The sequence below is a fragment of the Corythoichthys intestinalis genome, chromosome 7, assembly GCF_030265065.1.
Source record: "Corythoichthys intestinalis isolate RoL2023-P3 chromosome 7, ASM3026506v1, whole genome shotgun sequence".
Taxonomy (NCBI): Eukaryota; Metazoa; Chordata; class Actinopteri; order Syngnathiformes; family Syngnathidae; genus Corythoichthys; species Corythoichthys intestinalis.
Genome location: NC_080401.1, coordinates 55,571,186 through 55,595,744, shown reverse-complemented (window position 1 = coordinate 55,595,744; position 24,559 = coordinate 55,571,186).

The window sequence follows — 24,559 nt, the reverse complement described above, 5'->3', positions numbered from 1 at the left end:
AGGATACTGAGGGAGGGAAAAAAGTAGCGACTTATAGTCTGGAATTTACGGTAGATCCACTGTCGACATCTCCCGCAAAAATAAAGTCAAAACTAATATGTAGAATAAAGAGAAAATGTGTAGCCCAAAGTAGCGGAATAAGTGTAGCTTTTCTTCTTCACCACTCTACTCAAGTAAAACGTACAAGGTGTAAAACTATTCTTAGAATTACATTTTTCTACAAACTGAGTAAATGTAACACATTACTACCCACTTCTGGATGTCGATCGATGTCAATGACAGCTAACGAGTACATGGACAAAAAGGTGATGCTAACTCACCGCCCTAAATTATGAGTACGACACAGCGCTAATCTGAGATTGAGCGACGGCGAGCTCAAGCAAGTCAACGTGGGCCTTTTGAAAGCTTTCTCTTTTCCTCGCCTCCTTCACAGAGCCGGCAGCCAAATGGCACTTGTGTTCCGCCACGGCACATAAACACACACAAAAGAAGTTAATAGCGTAGATGCAAATCAAATTACCAAAGCGCTGTAAACTGCCGTTCCTCCTTTGCACTCGGGCCTGTAATTACTCGGGCTTATGGGACTGTAATGAATGTTAATGACACGCCGCGGCGAGGCTATCGAGCCCCGTGTGATTTTCACTCAAGTTCTGAGGAACGCTTCCGCTGTGACAGTTTTTAACGTTAAAAGTCGGGAAACCTCGTTTGAAACTGTAGCTACGAAAACTGTTCTCCATGTCACAGTAATCACGCTTTGTGATTGGCTGAGGAGTTATAGTGCGCTCATTTAAAAGTGCCCGATTAAAAATGTGTCGGGACCAGTGTTGTTTTCGGCAGCCCTTTTAATTTTCGTCTTAGTCTTTTGGACAAAAATACTTAGTCTTGGTTATATCTTAGTTATTTCAAAATGTGTTCGTCTTTGTCTAGTTTTAGTCAAAAATTCTCTTAATGTTTTTGGCTATGAACTTCAAAAGTTTTAGTCCATGAATGAATAAATAAAACGTTTCCGGCAATTTCGAATAAACATAATCGTAGAGTCTACAAGGACATCAACATCTTCATGATGGATAATACAGACTCAGCAGGAAAACTTCACATTTTTTGCTATTAATTAAACTCCCCTGGACGACACAAAATGTATGTAAAATGTTTTCTAAGAGTTTAAGAAGACACTTACCGAGTCACCACGCTAAATGCTAATGCGAACACTATGCTAATGCTCCATGTTAGCTTTGTGTGAAAGGCTAAAGCAACATGGCATAGCCAAGATAAGAAAACAAAATTTACCAAGCAGCACCTGACACGTGTTTCTCAAAAGGAGCCCGGATATGGGCACATGCTTAGCCTGCGTGTGTTCGAGACGATTCGACTATATACAACAATTTGGCAAAGCGCAGATGGTGAGAAATACGTCTTTAAATCTGCCGTTCAGCTCCTCCTGTCATTATAGCGCTCTGGCACCGCCATCTTCGTGATGACGTCAGCCGAGTCACGATTTTAGGCAGATTTAGCATAGAGCCCAATGGAGGAGGAAGCATTTTCCAGTGACTGTGGTTCAAGTGTGGATTTTTCGAACAATATTGTCGATCCACAGGAAGTACGTGACATACAGCCATATAGGTTTGAGACATATTTGGAAGAAGAGGAAGATTTAAAATTAGAAAAGAGCGACAGAGATAAAAAAATGTCAAAGGTCAAAAATCACATTCACACGTTTTTCTGCTTTTCAAAATGAATGGAAAATTTTGACATTTACTATAGCCGTCAATGGCATAGCCTGACTTGGGTGCCATTTGCATGTCAATGTGCACTAATGGTAAGTGTATGGTCAAAAATCACACCAACACATGTTTTTCTGCCATTTAAAATGAATGGAAAATTTGGAAATACATGGCCGTCAATGGCATAGACGTGCATGGCCTGCAAAAATGCCACATACCAAAATCCAGTTGGCCACATACCAAAAAATAAAAGGCCAGATACCAAAATCCATTTTGCCACATGACAAAAAAAAAATGCCACATACCAAATCCATTTTGCTGCATACCTAAAAAAAAAAAAAAAAAAAAAAAACATGCCACATGGCAAACTCCATTTCGCCACATGACAAAAACATGCCAAATACCAAAATCCCTTTTGCTACATGACAAAAAAAAAAAAAAATGCCACATGCCAAAATCCATTTTGCCACATGGCAAAAAAATGCCAGATACCAAAATCCATTTTGCCACATGACAAAAAAAATGCCATATACCAAAATTCATTTTGCCACATACCAAAGAAAAACCATGCCACATGGCAAAAAAAATGCCACATGCCAAAATCCATTTTGCCACATGACAAAAAAAAAAAAAAAAAATGCCAGATGGCAAAATCAACTTTACCACCTACCAAATACCACTTTGGACGTGCACGGCCGTCAATGGCATGGATGTGCATGGCCTGCAAAAATGCCACATACCAAAATCCATTTTGCCACATACCAAAGAAAAACCATGCCACATACCAAAGAGAAATGCCACATGGCAAAAACAATGCCACATGGCAAAAATAAAATGCCACATACCAAAATCCCTTTTGCCACATGACAAAAAAAAAAAAATGCCACATACCAAAATCCATTTTTCCACATGACAAAAAAATGCCACATGCCAAAATCCATTTTCGCCACATGGCAAAAAAAATAACAAATGCCAAAATCCATTTTGTCACATGGCAAAAAAAAGGCCATATACCAAAATCCATTTTGCCACATGACAAAAAAATGCCAAATACCAAAATCCATTTTACCACATACCCAAAAAAAAAAAACAAAAAAAAAAACATGCCACATGGCAAAAAAAAAATGCCATATGCAAAAATACATTTTGCCACATGACAAAAAAAAAAAAAAAAGCCAGATGGCCAAATTAATTTTACCACATACCAATTACCACTTTGGACATGCACGGCCGTCAAGGCATGGATGTGCATGGCCTGCAAAAATGCCACATACCAAAATCCATTTTGTCACATGGCAAAAAAAAATACCACATGCCAAAATCCATTATGCCACATGACAAAAAAATGCCACATACCAAAATCCCTTTTGCCACATGACAAAAAAATGCCACATACCAAAATCCATTTTTCCACATGAAAAAAAATGCCACATGCCAAAATCCATTTGGCCACATGGCAAAAAAATGCCACATGCCAAAATCCATTTTGCCACATGGCAAAAAAAAAAAAAATGCCACGTGGCAAAAAAAAAAAAAATGCCACATGCCAAAATCAATTTTACCACATACCAAATACCACTTTTCGTTCTCTGCCCTACTGAAATTAAAGCCGACATTCCGCCATGTTTGCCGTTTTGACTGTTTAGTAGCAGCACTGCGCATGCCCAAAGTGACGTGTGCAAGTGCTGAGTTCATCAAATGTATGATTTGTTACCATAATCTTTTGACTTTATTGAAGCATTTTCACTTTTTGGGGGCATTTCAACATACGTACTCATGCTAGCTATGTTTAATATGTTAGCAGAGGGGGACAAAAATTCCCTGAACCCAAAAGTTTGATAATCCCCAAGTTTATCAAAGTCACAGGGTTGATACCGCTCATTGAATAAACATGCAACCGTTCAGCATGTTTTCACGCATGAGCTCATCTCTGCTTCGGCGCCGCTAAAAAGATGCTTATTGGCGACATTAGCGACTTAGCGCCCCAAGGTCCAGCACAAAGCCGGCAGGACTCGGAGGCTGAATAAGGACTTTACGGCGACCTGAGCTGAGGAAACGCTGCCGTCGGGGGTCTGACGGGAGATAAGGACCGCGGGGACGCGCCAGAGGACAAGTTGCTAGCCCGTACGGTAAATAAATAAATTCAAACAAGTAATCTACTTAACTGTTTTGCTGTCATTGACAGCGATAGATGGCGTCAATGGCAGTAAATTGGTTAGTTGTGAAATATCACAAACTTTGCCAACATGCTCCACCCTCACTCCATCATGACCCGCCCAAAATTAGCTATTTTTACAATTTAGCTTTGTTCATCTGTATATGGCCTTGGAATGTGGTACATAAACCGCAAAAAGACACCTTGAAAAACAAAATGGCAGAATTCCTTTGTCGTTAATAGTGTTGTGTTATTCTTTGATTTTGGGCCGACGCCTTGCAAGATTTTAAGGAATTTGGATGCTCTTTTTTGCCAAGCTACAACCTTTTATGGAAATTCCTTCATTTTACAATTGAGTTTCGTCCTTTTGTCTCGTTTACTTTTGTTTGGATTCTTTAGAAGTACTTCCTTCCAGTATGATCAGATTTTTCCCACCCAATGTTTTTCTTTTTAGCTGCTGAAACAAAGAGAACGGGACTTTATAATATAATTTCTTTATGGGTTTAACAGTTTTGATGTGCCACATGGGAATTTGATTTACCGCTATTGTTGTTTATTCAGAGAAAAAGAAAGAAGGAAAGAAAGAGGATCCAAAGGAAAAATGATAGAAAACAAAATATTATTTATACAGGTAGTCCCTGGGTTACAAACGAGTTTTGTTTCTATGCTGGCGACGTAACCTGAATTTCCCTGTAAGTCGGAATTAACCCTTGAGGGACCCGTAAATCTAAAAAAAAAAAAACCAAAAAAGTCCAAATTATTGTATTTTGTTTAATGATGGAGGATACACTGCCCTCTGGTGGCAGTGTTAGGTCTGGCTGGACTGTCACCGTGTATGACTGACAAGCAGACTCAGACTTCTGATATGGATAAAGGATAGCTGCGGTCTGGTTTGGCCCACATAAGGCTGTAAGTTGTTTCAGCTAATATATGTTTTTGTTTGCATTTATAATTAAGTTTAGAGCTATAGTTTGTGGAGTTATATGTGAGCAATTTGCTATGGGAATTACGTTAATACGTTAGCATTCATAGCATTCAAGCTATCAGTCTTTTGTTAAGCAAATTAGGCTAATATAATCTGATTAATTTACATATTGATCAAACTAGATGGACGTTTGAACACCAATTGTTTTGAGTCACGTGTTTTATTGTTAAAATGCGTGTCGTTTTTAAAATGAGTGGATATACACTGCTGGCCAAAAGTATTAGCACCCCTGCAATTCTGCCAGATAATGCTCAATTTCTCCCAGAAAATGATTGCAATTACAAATGCTTCAGTACTAATAGCTTCATTTATTTTGCTTGCGATGAAAAAAAAAAAAAAAAACAGAATGGGAAAAAAAAATAAAATCATAATCATTTTGCACAAAATTCTAGAAAAGGGTCGGACAAAAGTATTGGTACCCTTTGAAAAATCATGTGATGCCTCTTTAATTTGTGTAATTAACAACATCTGTTATTTACCTGTGGCACATGACAGGTTGTGGCAATAACTAAATCACACTTGCAGCTAGTTACTCATTTGCTCCCAAAAACGTACACATATGTTCTATTTTTAATTGTTTCAGTGTCCCAAAGACGTACATATACATGTTTTTACGTTTTTTTTTCACAGGAGACATCTCTGGGTTCTGATTCAACTTTGTTTCAAAGCACAACGCTGAAAATCCATTTTAAAGCAATAAAACTGGCCACTGGAGGACAGTAGCGCATTTGGTAAGACCCGCAACCCAATTCAACAGAACGCACGGCTGGGCCGCATGGCCGGGGCGCCGGCGGAAGACGCCCGAATGGACATCCAGGATGCAGGCGGTGGACGACCGAGCAGAACAACCGGGAGGACGACCGGGATGCCAGGCGCTGGACGACCAAGCAGAACGACCGGAACCACCAGTGCAGCGGACGATGCCGTTGAGTCCATGCCGCTCGCCGAGCAGAGGCAGGCGGCGATGAGGGAAAAGTTTACCCCGGCTGTCGCAGCCACAACAGCATAATCTCTCAGTTATTTATGTGTAAATAAATTGTTACTTTGCAATCAAAAGCTCTATTTGTCTTGTTGTTTATGTTATTTTGTAAAAGGAAAACATTATTCAGATGTTTGGGATGTAACTAAAGCAAAAAATAGCTGTGTTAAAGTCAAATTTATGTTTGAAATGTATGCTTTCACAAAAACCTCAATTTTTTTCATCAGAAATTGGAAAATTGCTCAAACTGAGCTATTTTCTAATGCTGCTTTCTAAAGCATGGACAAAGATATGAAGTAACTTTTTTTCCTGCTGAAAGAAGAGAGTCTAATCTTTATTTTGGTGAGTTCCATTTTTATATAGCAATAGAACACAATTTTCTGTGGGCCTTGCAAAATCAGTCAAAATCCAGTAAAACGGCCGGGAGCGAAGGGGGTTGCACCGGTGAAAATGGCTGGAAGTGAATGAGTTAAAATGAATTAAAGTTGACTCAACCTCTCTCCTGTGTTCTTGTGTGTATCACATAGAGCATGGCGAAAAGAAAGGCCAAGACTTGGTCATGACTTGAGAAGCAAAATTGTGAGGAAGCATGGGCAATCTCATGGCTACAAGTCCATCGCCAAAGACCTGAATGCTCCTGTGTCTACCGTGCGCAGTATCATCAATAAGTGTAAATCCCATGGTACTGTGGCTAACCTCCCTAGATGTGGACGCAAAAAAAAAATTGACGAGAGATTTCAACGAAAGATTGTGCGGATGTGGATAAAGAACCCCGACTAACATCCAAACAAGTTCAAGCTGTCCTGCTGTCCGAGGGTACAACAGTGTCAACCCGTACTATCCGTTGGCGTCTGAATAAAAAGGGACTCTATGGTAGGATACCCAGGAAGACCCCACTTCTGACCCAGAGACATAAAAAAGCCAGGCTGGAGTTTGCCAAAACTTACCTGAAACAGCCAAAAACGTTTTGGAAGAATGTTCTCTGGTCAGATGAGACAAAAGTAGAGCTGTTTGGGAAAAGGCATCAACATACAGTTTACAGGGGGAAAAAACGAGGCCTTCAAAGAAAAGAACACGGTCCCACAGTCAAACTTGGTGGAGGTTTCCTGATGTTTTGGGGTTGCTTTGCTACCACTGGCACTGGACTGCTTGACCGTGTGCATGGAATTATGAAGTCTGAAGACTACCAACAAATTTTGCAGCATAATGTAGGGCCCAGTGTGAGAAAGCTAGTTCTCCCTCAGAGGTCATGGGCCTTCCAGCAGGACAATGACCCAAAACACACTTCAAAAAGCACTAGAAAATGGTTTGAGAAAAGCACTGGAGACTACTAAAGTGGCCAGCAATGAGTCCAGACCTGAATACCATTGAACACCTGTGGAGAGATCTGAAAATGGCAGTTTGGAGAAGGCACCCTTAAAATCTCAGAGACCTGGAGCAGTTGGCCAAAGAAGAATGGTCTAAAATTCCAGCAGAGCATTGTAAGAAACTCATTAATGGATGCCGGAAACAGTTGTTCGCAGTTATTTTGTCCAAATACTTGTGCCAATACTTTTGTACGGCCCATTTTTGAAGTTTTGTGTAAAATGATCATGATTTTTTATTATTTTTTTCATTCTCTTTTGTGCTTTTTCATTGCAAGCAAAATAAATGAAGATATTAATACCAAAGCATTTGCAATTGCAATCATTTTCTGGGAGAACTCGAGTATTATCTGACATAATTGCAGGGGTGCCAATTAGTGATGTTCCGATCATGTTTTTTTGCTCCTGATTCGATCCCGATCGTTTTAGTTTGAGTATCTGCCGATCCCGATATTTCCTGATCCGATTGCTTTTTTTTTTTGCTCCCGATTCAATTCCAATCATTCCCGATAATTTTTCCTGATCATATACATTTTGGCAATGCATTAAGAAAAAAATGAATAAAACTCGGACGAATATATACATTCAAAATACAGTACATAAGTACTGTATTTGTTTATTATGACAATAAATCCTCAAGATGGCATTTACATTATTAACATTCTTTCTGTGAGAGATCCACCGATAGAAAGACTTGTAATTCTTAAAGGATAAATGTGACTTTGTATATTGTGACTAAATATTGCCATCTAGTGTATTTGTTGAGCTTTCAGTAAATGATACTGTAGCCATTTAACTGTTCTGCCCAAATGCATGATGGGAAGTGCAACCATGACTGTGCATAGTGGCACCGATTGATATATCTTCTCTGCGTTGGGAAGTAACATAGGGTGTTAAGGAAAAGATCAACCACTACCGTTCTTCCCCACATTGCTTCCCACAATATTTCTAATTGTTGAGAGAGGGATATTAAGGCTTTAGCCAATTAAAAAGAGGCTCCAAAGACTGCCAAAATTTTCTCTACTCATTTTACGCTGCCTGTTAGCTGTATATATATAGGTAAAACGGCGCCATTATAGATTGAACGCGACAATGTGTGAGTGGGTCGTGCATCGCATGCGTTAATTGCATTAAATATATTAACGTGATTAATTTAAAAAGAATTAATTACCGCCGTTTACGCGATAAATTTGATAGCCCTACTTTAAGCCAAAACTAAAGACTCTGAATGAATGTAAGACATTTTGTCTGTAACGTTAAATACAATTAGAAAACGATTTAATCAAAAATTATATATATATTAAAAAAAGGCATGTCCGATATTTTTTTGCCGATTCCGATACTTTGAAAATGACGTGATCGGACATCTTTATTAATAACATGTCTCTGGAGACTAAAACATAATGAGATGAATGCCAGTTTTCGTCTGACGAGACGAAAACGCGACGAAAATGCGCCGTAGTTTCCATGACGTGTTCACAATGTACATTTTTACGTGTAGTTAAAGTTAGCCCATATCGTAACAGTGTCTAGTTGTGTCACTCATGTGACGTGCTGCTATCCCCCCCAACTCACCAGTGTCCTCTCCAGGCTTGCTTGTTTTGAAACACACACGGTAAAATTTGTTTTCTTATCTTGGCAAGACAGAATATGCAACCTTTCTTTAGCCTTTCAAGGTCCATGCCGAGTAATCATCAAAAACTAAATGTAACTCGTAGCGTTAGCATAGCCTTTACGTTCGCATTAACATTAGGCTAATGTTAACGGCGACCGTTTTTTTAAACTATCGGACAACTTTTTTTTTTACATTCAATTTGTGGTGTTCAGGTGGGCGTAATTAATTGAAAATAATGTACTGTTTTCCTGCTGAGTGTATTATCACCAATTTGGCGTTGTCCTTGTAGATGCTACAATATGTACTCATCTGTCTGTTTATTCAAAATTGTTGGGAACCTTTACTTTGAAATTGTTGGAAACCTTCGTTCATTTTTGGACAAACATTTGAATTTTACATACGAAACCATTTTGAGTAAATGTCGACTAAAACAAGACGAAATTCGTTCGGGTTTTCGTCAACAAAACTAGACGAAGACAAAAAAATTTTGAAAAGTAAAATATGACTAAAACTATTATCGTCCAGAAGACTAAGACTAAAATCAAAAGGGCTGCCAAAACAACACTGGTGCTAAGTAAAAATTTAAAAAATATCAATAATCATAATTCGTTCATTAAAAAGGATCAAAACTGTACCTTTCAAGCAAAAATGGTCACCTTCCTTTCTATTTTAACACGTTAGAACTTTGCATCATCATTTTGTGTCCAGTCATGATGAACATTCATGCCATATTTGGCATCAATCAGGTAGCGGTTGGTAATATTTCCCAACTCTCTGGGAATCGCTAGCGAACGGAGGCCAAATGCTACCCGTACTCAAGAATGACGAGGCGCGATAACGAAAAAAAAAAAACAATAAAATCGAGATGTGAATCAGCAAACATCAAAGTCTTAAAAATGAATACTGGAATAAAAGAATCATGCAGGTAAGCTCTTTCTTCTCGTGCTTTGATGTCCTGTTTTGAACTAGTTCGAACCTAGTTTGACCCTAGTTCTCGTCCGTCGTCAATTATTGTAATTGACAGCAGTTATGAATGTCACCTACAACAAAGACGATCGTAAATCGTCGCTATGAAAACAGGCCCAGATACCTGACGCTGTGAGGTTTTCTTTCACTTCCAAAAAAGGACGGGGCGAGTCAGTGGGAACAGGAAGTGGCCAGAACAACAGTTTCGTAACTGAATAGCTACTTTGTGTGACAAAACAAAACACTGCATTGAAGCCACCTTACGGCGGGAATCGGTGACAAATAAAAAAATAGTCAAAGTATCACTTATTACCTGCCATTGATGGGGCTATATGTCCAATTCATTTTGATCGGGAGATCAAATTCTGGCATTTTTCAGGGCATCGGTCCAAAATAAACAAAGAACAACCTATGATGATTACAATGGAAGTCAGCCATTTTCTTCTTAAAAGTGCCTTTTATTGTGGTTTATCGCGTTTGTACCACATTTAAAGGCAGCTAAATTGCAAAAATAGCTAATGTAATGCACTTTGTAATCGAGTAGGGTGGGGCATTTTGGCAAAGTTTGTGATATTTCATTGCTGGGATTAAAGATTGTGATTGTATCCAGTAAATGGCTATTTTCAGACACCCTTATATAAGAAGAAAAGGAGTGGTATGCTAAAGGTAAACGAAAACCACAATCAAACAAGCTTTTTATGGCAAAATGGATTTTGGCATATGGATTTTTTTTGGCCATGTGGCAAAATGTATTTTGCCATGTGGCATTTTTTTTTTTTTTTTTTTTTTTTTGGTACGTGGCAAAATGAATTTTCGGTATGTGGCATTTTTTGGCCATGTGCCAATATTCATTTTCCTATATGTGCCATTTTTTTCCCTTTTTTGGCATGTGGCAAAATGGATTTTGGCATGGGCCAAATTGATTTTGCCATATGGTACTTTTTTGCCGTGTGGCAAAATTGGATTTTGCAATATGGCACTTTTTTGCTCCATGGCATTTTTTTTTTGCCATGTGGCAAAATAGATTTTGCCATGTGGAATTTTTTTTGCCATGTAGCATTTTTTTAGCCATGTGGCAAAATTGATTTTGCCATGAGGCATTTTTTTTTTTTTTTTTTTTTTTGTATGTGGCAAAATTGATATTGCCATATGGCACTTTTTTGCTCCATGGCATTTTTTGGGCCATATGGCAAAATGTATTTTGGCATGTGGCATTTTTTTTGCCATGAGGCATTTTTTTGTATGTGGAAAAATGGATTTTGGCATGTAGCATTTTTTTTAGCTTTGTGGCAAAATTGATTTTGCCATGTGGCATTTTTTGTCCATGTGGCAACATTTATTTTGCTATGTGCCATTTTTTTTTTTTTTTTTTGGTATGCGGCAAAATGGATTTTGGCATGCGCCAAATTGATTTTGCCATATGGTACTTTTTTGCCCATTACGAGACTAAAGTAATAATACGACAAGTCTTAATTTTATTAGGGAAAAAAAAGACAAACTACGAGATTTAATTTGTAGAGATTTATGTAATATTACATGAATAAAAGCATAAAAATACAAGTAATATTGCGCGAATAAAGTGGTAATATTCGGAGAGTAAAGTAGTATGAGAAGAAAGTCATATTACTAGATTTAAATCGTAATCTTATGAGAATAAAGTAATATAATGACAAGAGTCTTAATATCATTTGGGGGAAAAAAGAAACTAAGAGATTTAAATCATAACACACTATTACCAGATTTCATTCGTAAAATTACCAGATTGAAGAATGTGACAAAATTGAATTTTGCAATATGGCACTTTTTTGCTCCATGGCATTTTTTTGGCCATATGGCAAAATGTATTTTGGCATGTGGCATTTTTTTTGCCATGTGGCATTTTTTTGGGTATGTGGCAAAATGGATTTTGGCATGTAGCATTTTTTTCAGCCTTGTGGCAAAATGTATTTTGGCATGTGGCATTTTTTTTGCCATGTGGCATTTTTTTTGGTATGTGGCAAAATGGATTTTGGCATGCGCCAAATTGATTTTGCCATATGGTACTTTTTTGCCATGTGGCAAAATTGGATTTTGCAATATGGCATTTTTTTGGCCAGATCGCAAAATCTATTTTGCCATGTGGAATTTTTTTTTTTTGCCATTCAGCATTTTTTTAGCCATGTGGCAAAATTGATTTTGCCATGTGGCATTTTTTTTGTTTTTTTTTGGGGTTTTTTTTGGTATGTGCAAAATGGATTTTGGCATGTGGCATTTTTTTTGCCAAGTGGCAAAATTGATTTTGATTTGAATTGAGAAGAAAGTCATATTACTAGATTTAAATCGTAATCTTATGAGAATAAAGTAATATAATGACAAGAGTCTTAATATCATTTGGGGGAAAAAAGAAACTAAGAGATTTAAATCATAACACACTATTACCAGATTTCATTCGTAAAATTACCAGATTGAAGAATGTGACAAAATTGAATTTTGCAATATGGCACTTTTTTGCTCCATGGCATTTTTTTTGGCCATATGGCAAAATGTATTTTGGCATGTGGCATTTTTTTGCTATGTGGCATTTTTTTTGGTATGTGGCTAAATGGATTTTGGCATGTAGCATTTTTTTTAGCCATGTGGCAAAATTGATTTTGCCATGTGGCATTTTTTGGCCATGTAGCAAAGTTTATTTTGCTATGTGCCATTTTTTTTTTTTTTTTTTTTTTTTTGGTATGTGGCAAATTGGATTTTGGCATGCGCCAAATTAATTTTGCCATATGGTACTTTTTTGCCATGTGGCAAAATTGGATTTTGCAATATGGCACTTTTTTGCTCCATGGCAATTTTTTTTTTGCCATGTGGCAAAATAGATTTTGGCATATGGCATTTTTTTTGGCCATAGGGCAAAACCTATTTTGCCATGGTGAATTGAATTTTTTTAGCCATGTGGCGAAACTGATTTTGCCATGTGGCATTTTTTGGCATGTGGCATTTTTTTTTTTTGTATGTGGCAAAATGTATTTTGGCATGTGGCATTTTTTTTTTTTGCCATGTGGCATTTTTTTTTTTTGGTATGTGGCAAAATGGATTTTGGCATGTAGCATTTTTTTTAGCCTTGTGGCAAAAATGATTTTGACATGTGGCATATTTTTTTTTGCCATGTGGCAAAATTGATTTTGCCATGTCGCATTTTTTGCCATTTGGTAATTGTTTTTGGGTATGTGGCAAAAAGGATTTTGCCATGTGCCACATCCCAAAATACATTTTGCCACATGGCGAAAAACAGAAAAAAAATGCCACATGGCAAAATCCAATTTTGCCACATGGCCAAAATCCATTTGGCTCGTCAGCGCTGACGAGTTTGGTTGGAGTGGCGGTCTTAGCCACACTAAGCAACACGGTTGCTGACCATCATATGCTATTGTTCAGCCACAATTTGATTCATTACCTCGTTAATTTTCAGTCTTCCCACAGCCCATTGAAACAGAAATGTTGTTTCGTCCCTTTGCAGGCTACCGTCTTGGTTTTACAAGACTATGCGGGTGTGCGCTGGTCATCATGGGAAATACAGCACTGGTCCTCACTGGAAACGCAGTGTTCCTTAAGGCAAAACACTACCGCTTTGTCCAACGCTGTCGCTAAAATCTACGAAAACTGAAAAGTTACCAAGTGTTGCTTTGAAGATGTATACCATTACAGTCTTACATAGGTTACTAACTCAATTACTTTTTGGAAGAAGTAATTTGTAACCATAACCAATTATTTTTTAAAAGTAAGATTAACAACACTGCTTCCTGTTGAGTTTGAGTCACTTCCTGTTGATAAGGGATTCATTCCGGGTCACTTCCCTTTGCTGTTGGGTTATTTGTTTTTTTGGGGGCATTTCAGGTCACCTTATGTTGTCATCAGATAACTTCCTGTTAATTTTGGGGATCTCCAGGTCACTTTCTGTTCATTTCTGGGCATTTTCTGGTTGTTTCCTATTCATCTAGGGCAGACATGTCCAAAGTCCGGCCCGGGGGCCAAATGCGGCCCATGGTCAGATTTCATCCGGCCCCCAGCCTCTGTCATAAAATCAATAATGTCTGGCCCGCACACAGACTTAATAAATTGGTCAGCAGTACTGCTACAAGCATATGAAGTAGCTTACATACTAAATGCTGCTCCTCATTTACCCACTAAAAGGGAGCAGCACTCTAAGCAACATTACCACATGTAACCCTTTACTCCCAATTTTTTAAAATGGCGACAATCAACCAAAAAAAAAGTTGACTGCAATGGCTGGCGCTTCAAGGATAGGTGGAAACTGGACTATTTCGTCACTAAAAAATGCAACGACTGTGTCTGCCTCATTTGCAAAGAGACAGTCGCTGTTTTTAAAGAGTTCAATATGAGGCGATATTACCAAACAAGACACACTGACATGTACGACAAGATTACGGGGTAGATACGTAGCGAGATATTGAACCAACTTGAAGCTAGTTTAATTTCACAGCAGCAGTATTTCGCAAGAGCCCGAGAGTCGAAAGAGAACGGCACAAAGGCTAGTTGCAAGATTGTTGAAATTATTAATTAAAAAAAAAAAAAAGTAGTGCTGCAACGATAAATAGATTAACTCGAGTATTCGATTAGAAAAAAATATTCGAACTAATTTTTTTTTCCTTCGAGTATTCGTTTAATTGAAGTGGCATTGTAATGGTTGATTTTAAAAGTGTTTGCATTTAATTTTACTGATGAGGGTGGATATAATGCCCTCTGGTCTGCCTCTTTTCACATGGCTGAATCCAACTGCTCCCTGTTAAGACCAACATAAGCTAAGTTTTTTTTTGAGTGGATGTTTTTTTAATGCATTTTTAATTTAGTTTGTTGTAGGTATATTTAGCCGTTTTTTTTTTTTTGTGGGAATATGTGTCTGAACCACTTGTTAAGAGCATTGGGGAAAAAACTTTAGCATTTTATAGCATTTAAGCTAGCAAACTTTTTCTATACAAGTTAGCCAATTGTTCTTTTGTTGTACACAGATCCTTATTTTTTTTAAAAATGATATCATTTGAGGCTCAGCTCAGGTGTTTTAATTTTTCATGTTCCATATCCGATTACTCGATTATTCGAACAAACTAGTCCATCGATTAATCGACTACTAAAATATTCGATAGCTGCAGCCCTATGATAAAGCAAATGTGACACACAGAACGGCTTGCTAAAATTTGCTTAAAAATATTGTTCTACGTAAAGGACGTCAGCCAAGGTCGGCCCCCCAAATTTTTACCACACCAAATCTGGCCCCCTTTGCAAAAAGTTTGGACACCCCTGATCTAGGGTAATTTCCTCTTGAGTTTGGGTCACTTCCATTTGTTATCTGGTTAATTGTTTATTTGGGTGGCATTTCAGGTCATCGGATTACTTCCTATTGATTTTGGGGCATTTACTGGTCACATCCTTTCAATATCGGGTCACCTGTTGATTTGCAGGCATTTTCTATCACGTCCCGTTGATCTGGAGTAATTTCTGGGTCACTTCCTGTTATTATTGGCCTTTCGGGCATTTACGGGTCACTTTCTTTTGATGCCGGGTCACATGTTGATTTTCCAGTATTTCCCGGTCACGTCTCAGTGATTTGGGGTAATTTCCAGGTTACTTCCCTTTATTATTGTGCTATGTGTTTATTTAGGGGGCATTTCAGGTCACTTCCTGTTGTTATTGGATCACTTTCTGTTAATTTTGGGGAATTTGCTGGTCATTTCCTGTCGATATCGGGTCACCTGTTGATTGTCAGGTATTTTCCGGGAACGTCCTGTGGATATGGTGTCATTTCCATGTCACTTCCTGTTTTTATCGTGTGATATGTTGATTTTTAGCCAGTTCCCGATCATGTGCCATTTATTTGGGGTTATTTACAGCAGGGCCAGCCCAGCCTATACACAGACTATGCAGCTGCTTAGGGCCCCTAACCACTAGGGGGCTCCCCAACCTGGCAATTGTTTAATTTATATTCTATTTTGTTTACTACAGTTTGCTTTATTTGACTTTTGTGAGTTTTGATACTTGATTACAAGCTTAAAAAAAATAAAGTTCCTTAACTTCTTTCTTTCCTCTTTTAGAAAAAAGGTTTGGCGCTATCTACTGTAAGTACTGACAATCATTTGGGGTGAGAAGTTTGAAGTATGCAGTGCAACAAAATCTGATTAATATACAAAATATGGACGTATGGGTTGGATTGCATGTATGGGTTTCACAGTTCACTGTGACGAAATGGTGGGCCAAAAATATGGGCCCCTTTGCATTATTTTGCTTAGGGCCCCCAAATGGCCTGGGCCGGCCTTGATTTACAGATCACTTCCTGTTGTTATCAGGAAACTCTGGGGCATTCACGGGTCACATCCTATTGCTATTGGGTCACATGTGATTTTCAGGCATTTCCCGGTGACATCCCATTGATTTTGATTTTGACAAAACTTTGGAAATACACCAAAATAAGACTAAAATGGGCATTTTAAACCAGAACATCCGAATTCTAGTTTTTTCAAACATGACCTTTTGAGGTTTACTCACGAGAACCAAATTTCACGAAAGCTGGTAGCTAAATTTTCAAAGGAAGCACCTGCACTTGTCGGATTTCAACAGCGCGGCGCCTCCGAGATATCTCGCACTTCATCATCCTCTGCCGCCGCGCTTCATCAAGTAGGCGACGATGTAATTAGCCTTCATAATCAACGCTGTACTGCTTTGTGGCGATAACAATGTTCGAACGCAGAGTGAGGGGGACTGAAGGTGAATTGAGACAAACCAACCCAAGATCTTCATATTGTTGCTTGCCTTGTTAAGTATCGCTAATAAGTGTAAATGATCAGATCTTTGGTTTCAACCATAATATATTTATAACGCAAAACTTTTTCTACAATATCCTACTGAAATCTTTTTCAGCAATGTGTTCATTTTTATGGTTCAACCCGTTTTTTTGTGTTTTTTTTTTTATCCCTCCATGAACCAGGAAGTAGTTATTCACTTGCTAACAAATGATGATAAAATAATCTTTTTTTAGTCTATTATGACTTTTTTTTTTTAAAACTGCTGTTGTCTTAGCAGAGCACAGGCCACTGATTGACATGTTAAATATATTCACAATAACAAGAAGAACCACCCCAAAAATGTCAAAACAAGTTGCATTCTTTAAGTTCAAAAAAAGTTTCCAACACTTTAAAAAAATAAGAATTACATTGCCATATTTTGACCTTGTTACTTGATTAAAGTCATGCTTATGTTGTTTAAAAAATACATATATGAATATGTTTGATACCATCAACGGCAACAGACGTCCAATCCTTTCTGACTGACAGTGTTCTTAAAGTTTTGAAAGAAAACTGTAAATGTATTTGAACACAAAAATAACAGTTAAGTGTCCTTTTTTTTTTTTTAAATCAGTTTAATCCTACCACCCCCAGGCTTCACAGTAGGGATGGTGTTCTTGGGATGGTACTCATCTTTCTTCTTACTCCAAAAAACTATGAGAATTAAGACCAGTAAGTTAAATGTTGATCTCATATGACCACATGACCTTCTCCCATGACTCTTCTGATTCATTTAAACGGTCATTGGCAAACTTAAAACGGGCCTGGACATGTGCTGGTTTAAGCAGGGGACATTGTCCTTGTGTCCGAGTCCACCAATCAAGTGGTCTTGCTGGAGCTAACGGTTCCATGGGAAGATCGACTTGAAGAAGCCTTTGAGAGGAAACTTTTCAAGTACATGGGACTGGTTAATGACTGCCAACAAGCTGGGTGGAGAGCAAGGTGTCTCCCAGTTGAAGTCAGATGTAGGGGTTTCGCAGCCTGTTCTCTAGCCAGGGCCTTCAATATTTTAGGCATTGAGGGAGAGATGAAGCTTAGAGCCATCTGCAGTATAACTGATGTGGTGGAGAGAGCCTCAAGATGGCTGTGGCTCAAGAGAGGAGAGCCATGGTGTCATGGTAGCTCGCCATCTGGACACAAGCCAGGGTCTGATCAAGCCCTGCTGGGTCAGCTTGAGGAGGTTGTATGATGTCGAAAGACCCGAAACATACAATCATTCCAGGAATATCACTGAAGAGTATCCAGATGCATCAATAGATGTATGTACAGATGCATCAGTAGATGTCTGTACACAGTATTACCAAAAGTAACCTTGGAAATGGTGGTCCCAGCTCCTTTTAGGACTGGAATCACCAGGACATTCTTAGGATCATTGAGACCCTGCGAGGTAGATCTTGCATGGAGTCCCAGTCCGAGGGAGATTGACAGTCATGTTTAGCTTCTTCCATTTTCTAATAACTGCTCCAACAGTGGATCTTATATCACCAAGCTGCTTGGCAATTGCCCCATAACTCTTTCCAGCCTTGTAGAGGTCTACATATCTGTCTCTGTTGTCTTTGGACAGCTTTTTGGGGTGTATGGTGTGAACAGGTGTTTATATGCAACTAACCGCCTCAAACAGGTCAAAAAGTCCCATTCAAAAAGTCCACCTCCACTCCAGCTCTGCCTACCATCTTACTGTTCTTACCTTTTGCCCAGCCAAGCCCCATTTACACTTGCAAACCGAGCCCCCTTGAGGCCTGGGACCGGGTACCCCACAAAGCTCCGCACTCGACTAATTGTAAATTTAGTGTTAAAACACATACACACAAATTTAGTGCCATGCGAGTTAACTCCGAAATTACAGTTAGACTTTTAATTACAACATTATAATGATGAATTTTTTTCAAGTTTATAAAGTTTGTGTAAAACAGACACGGAACAAAAAATAATTCTGTGCTGTCACAAGTTAAAGCTTGAAGTCTGCGATTTTAGTTAAAGCTTAATGTTCTTTCAGTTTAGGTTTAGTGTAAAATAGACAGAACAAAAAATTGTGACATCAGAGTTAAAGCTTTTCCTGTGAGATTAAAGTTAAATATTGACCGCCGGAACAGCCGCAGCCGAACCGGAAGGCGTTCCGCTGGCACAGCTCCAGCAAGTCGGCTGGGAGGGCCAAACTCCGCACGTTCACTCCAGTGTTAACCCTTTGTAATGACTCCATTTTGAACGGTTAAAGAAAGCTCACCGAAAAGAGGTTGACAATTTATTCGTTGACACTGATCAAAAAGCAAGGCAAAAACAGACGATGGTGAGGCAATGCTGGAGCAAAACAACGGATACATCAAAATGTCCCCGAGAAGCGACAGTTGATAGCTAAATGTTCAGTCTTTTGAAAGCTGGGGAGGAGTGGGCCGGTTGGAAGGCCTGCCTGGGTGTTGTCTTGGGATCATCCTTCTGTGGCAGTTTTGGGCGGTCAAGTTTGTGTGTCATTTTTCGTGGCTAGGTCGTGGTTGCCACGGCAACTAAGGCATGTCTTGACGTCTAAGGCGCCGAGGGGGGGGGGGGGTGTAACAGAAAATAATTGAGAAGCACTGTGTTAGACTAATGCAAACAGTTATACGGTGTCTGCTTCATTATTGAACTTCAACAGTAGTAGTAATGACTATTTATATTTTGTGTCTTTTTTGTTGTTGTTTTTTTTTAACTGTGATTTTAATTTAAGTAGAAACTTTATAATTACACAATAGATAAAGCTTGAAGCATATTTAAGTCATTCACTGCTGTTGACGGCGATACAGTGGGGCAAATAAGTATTTAGTCAACCACTAATTGTGCAAGTTCTCCCACTTGAAAATATTAGAGAGGCATGTAATTGTCAACATGGGTAAACCTCAACAATGAGAGACAGAATGTCGGAAAAAAAAAAAGAAAGAATATCACACTGTTTGATTTTTAAAGAATTTATTTGCAAAGCATGGTGGAAAATAAGTATTTGGTCTATACCAAAAGTTCATCTCAGTACTTTGTTATGTACCCTTTGTTGGTAATAACGGAGGCCAAACGTTTTCTGTTACTCTTCATAAGCTTTTCACACACTGTTGCTGGTATTTTGGCCCATTCCTCCATGCAGATCTCCTCTATAGCAGTGATGTTTTGGGTATGTCGTTGGGCAACACGGACTTTCAACTCCCTCCTCACCTCATGGCGTCAAAATGATAACAAAAACGGGGAGCAAAAATCCCAGAACCACACGGGGGGAACCTAGTGTATGACCTACAGAGAGCTGTGACCGCAGTAACAAAGGCTACTATCAGTAACACAATGCGCTGCCAGGGACTCAAATCCTGCACTGCCAGACGTGTCCCCCTGCTGAAGAAAGTACACGTCCAGGCCCGTCTGCGGTTCGCTAGAGAGCATTTGGATGATCCAGAAGAGGACTGGGAGAATGTGTTATGGTCAGATGAAACCAAACTAGAACTTTTTGGTAGAAACTCAGGTTGTCTTGTTTGGAGGAAAAAGAATACTGAATCGCACCATACCCACTGTGAAGCATGGGGGTGGAAGCATCATGCTTTGGGGCTGTTTTTCTGCAAAACACGACTTTTTACATGACTGATCTGTGTAAAGGAAAGAATGAATGGGGCCATGTATCGAGAGATTTTGAGTGAAAATCTCCTTCCATCAGCAAGGGCATTGAAGATGATACGTAGCTGAGTCTTTCAACATGACAATGATCCCAAACACACAGCCAGGGCAACAAAGGAGTGGCTTCGTAAGAAGCATTTCAAGGTCCTGGAGTGGCCTAGCCAGTCTCCAGATCTCAACCCCATATAAAATCTGTGGAGGGAGCTGAAAGTCTGTGTTGCCCAACGACAGTCCCAAAACATCACTGCTCTAGAGGAGATCTGCACGGAGGAATGGGCCAAAATACCAGCAACAGTGTGTGAAAAGCTTGTGAAGAGTTACAGAAAGCGTTTGGCCTCTGTTATTGCCAACAAAGGGTACATACCAAAGTATTGAGATGAACTTTTGGTATTGACCAAATACTTATTTTCCACCATGATTTGCAAATAAATTCTTTAAAAATCAAACAATGTGATTTTCTGTTTTTTTTTTTTCCCACATTCTGTCTTTCATGGTTGAGGTTTACCCATGTTGACAATTACAGGCCTCTGTAATATTTTCAAGTGGGAGAACTTGCACAATTAGTGGTTGACTAAATACTTATTTGCCCCACTGTACACATTTGGACCGAGAGAGGCTAGCAGCGATCTCCCGATCCAAATGGATTGGACGTTTATTGCCGCCACATTTTTGGTAACGGCTGCACCACCCAATAAACAAAAAAAACAAACACCACGCTTTGCTATTTTTCCCTCAAACTTTTAAACTTTTGTGGACATTCCCTTTTTGCCTCATTTTCAAAAGGCCCACCATTTTGGGAGGATTATGTGGTGAAACAAGCAAGCTGAAAGAAGTCGTATTTGAAAGCGAGCGCAGGGTCCGCGGCGGCGGCGTCCCTTGAAGAAAAAGATTAGCGGCGAGGTAATCGCAAGTGTGAAAGTGTGTGTTATCGCGCTGAGGGCCTGTCTGTCTGCACCAATCATAAATATTAATGAATCTACCTTTTTCCCATGGGCGGGGCTTTCATTGCTTCTGCTATGGTGCAAGCAACTGAGTAAATTTACTCGATTCATCGGATAATCAGTTAATAATTCGGTTTACATTGCGATTGATAGAAGGACCAAATAACTTGTAGGTTTTTCATACCATGGCTGCAAATGTTTATTTTTCATAGTACATGAAAATGACATTTTTTTCCTTAAAGTAATTTAGTTGGTGGTTTGGTGTATATATAGCATGAACAATTTTGGGGGTTAAAATATGGATCATCGTTTGCTTTGATTGATTACAAATGACTGGATAAATGATATTGCATTTATTGGGAACTGCAGAAATCTGAGAAACATATAGTAGGCTGAAAGATTGGCTCTGAACAATTCAGTGGTGATCCAAAAAGTTGTCGATTAGCACTTTTTAATAGGGTTGTTCCGATCATGTTTTTTTGCTTCCGATCCGATTCCGATCGTTTTAGTATCTGCCGATCCCGATATTTCCCGATCCGATTGCTTTTTTTTGCTCCCGATTCAATTCCAAACATTCCCGATAATTTTTCCCGATCATATACATTTTGGCAATGCATTAAGAAAAAAATGAATAAAACTCGGACGAATATATATATTCAACATACATCACATAAGTACTATATTTGTTTATTATGACAATAAATCCTCAAGATGGCAATTACATTATTAACATTCTTTCTGTGAGAGGGATCCACGGATAGAAGGACTTGTGGCTTTGTATATTGTGGCTAAATATTGCCATCTAGTGTATTTGTTGAGATTTCAGTAAATGATACTGTAGCCATGCCCAAATGCATGATGGGAAGTGGAACCATGACTGTGCGTAGTGCTACCAATTGATATATCTTCTCTGCGTTGGGAAATAACATAAGGTGTTAAGAAAAAGATCAATTGCTACCTTGCTTCCCCACATTGCTTCCCTTGATATTTCTAATCGTAGGGAGAGGGATTGTAAGGCTTCAGCCAATTAAAAAAAGGCTCCAAAGGCTGCCAAAATTTACTCTACTCATTTTACGCTGCCTTTTATCTCTCTATATAGGTAAAACGGCGCCATTACGGATTGAGCGCGACAATGCGTGAGTGGGTCGTGCAGCGCATGCATTAATTTTGTTAAATATTTTAACGTGATACATTTTTTAAAAAATTAATTACCGCCGATATCGGGATAAATTTGATAACCCTACATTAAGCCTAAACTAAAGAATCTGGATGAGTGTAACATATTATGCTTGTAACGTTAAATTCAATTAGAAAACGATTTAATTAAAATATATATACAGTATATATATTAAAAAAAGGCATGGCCGATATTTTTTGCCGACTCCGATACTTTGAAAATGACGTGATCGGACCCGATCGATCGGCACATCTCTACTTTTTAGTATATAATTGTTTATTTATTTATTTTTTACTGTTTACATTTTTTCTGAAATTCATTGCTTTGATTTATTTATTCTTTTTTTTTTTTTAGTTTTTCCAATCCCAATTTGGGGTGGTGGGTTAAGCAGGTGATGTTATCACGAATTATATTTATTCATTTAATTATTGAAATTAGGGATGTCCTGATACAGGTTTATGCACTTCCGATCCGATACCGATATTGTTTTGCACTTCCGATCCGATACCGATACTGGTCGATTCCGGCCTATCTGAGCATGGATTAAAGTTTAAAGTTATTTAGCCTCCTTACTTAGTTGTCAGACTCATGTTGAAAAAGGTTTTAGTTCTCTTGATAACAACTAGCCAGCTGAATTTGGTGAGTTTGAATAACACACAACGGTTGGTAACAAGAAACTGACCTGATTATTCAGTGACAAACACAAAACATTATAAATAACAAACAGAAATGGCATAGTCAGTCAGTAAAACGTGCAAATAATATTGTAAACTGTCTTAAAAAAGCAAAACACACAAACAACCTCAGTGGAAAATCCCACAAACCCCCAAGCTATTAGATGCTTTTAATGTTTCGTGCATTAGTTACAAAAATTGTATAAAAAGCCTCTCAGGTTTAAATAAACGACTATTTCAGTATCAAGTTAACATTTTAAAAACAGTAAATAAAATACTCAAGTCCCCATTTTGTATCAGCAGTTTTAAACCACATTCAATTCATTTAATTTTGCGAATCAACTGTTAAAGTTGTTAAAATTGCTCCTGTTATTCCATAATTTCCCTTCTGTCTACTTTCGACATATGAAAGTTTTAAAACTGTTTTGAAGATAGATTCAAGTCATGATTTTGCCGATTTAAGAATATGTTAGATAAAAAGTTAATTAGGTTCTCTTGGAAGATTCACAAAAGCCTACTAGGGAAGTCTCCTGCTTTAAGATAGCGGCTGTTTACTAACGCAACTAGTTTTCAATACTTCAATGCTGCTAACGTCGTCGAGTCTGTCATTTTGCATCTAGTTATATATACATATGATATCTATTATTTAGAGTAAAACGATGTTGACGTAGTTTGTAGCGGCTGTCAGCAGCAGTCAGGTATTCTTGTGTTTTTTATCCAGCGGCATGAGTTGAGCTAAAGCCGTGAGTTGAGCATTGGCATTACCCGGGTCTATGACAAGCATGATGTTTACTCTCGGGACGCAATGCGGTCCGTTTCTCATTGCGTCCCGAAGACCGCGCTGTGTATTAGTTCTGCTTTACTTGAGATATTTCAATGATCGGAATTTGGATGTTTGTGAATCGTTCTCGTATCTTCCACGGCCGAATCGCTCAAGGATGTAATGACGGCTGGGCATGCTGTACCGTGGTTCTAAGTGTTAGATGGTGCGTCTTTACTCACAAGGGATAATGGCTCGTCATCCAGAATGAATTCTTCGGCAATGACTCGTGTTATTCCCTGGGCTTTGGAACTGTCGAGTGCCAGTTTGTCACGCATAGCAAAAGTTTCTGCCAGTGTTAGTTGCTTAGGACCTTTCTTTTTGTCTTCGGTTTTCTTAACATACTTCTTATATTGTTTGTGGTGGTATTTCACTAAATGCTTGATTAGGTTGGTTGTATTAAAACTTCTTACAGCTTTACCACCACGCTTGACTTTATTGTGGCATATGTTGCACTCTGCCTCTTCGTCTTTGTTGTCCTTTAAGGTGAAATGATCCCACACAGCTGACATTTTTACCGATAAAGTCTCTCGGAAATTGGGAGACGGTAATGTAGTGTGTTGAAGGTGTGCCGTAAAATGCGGACCGGATTTTAGGGAAACCGAAGCAAAAACTGGAATGGATTATGTAAATGGATGCGCTGGAAAACCCGGACTGGACTTTAAAAAAGCTGTATTGGAAGTCTGGATCGGATTTTTTCCGTGTTGGCCG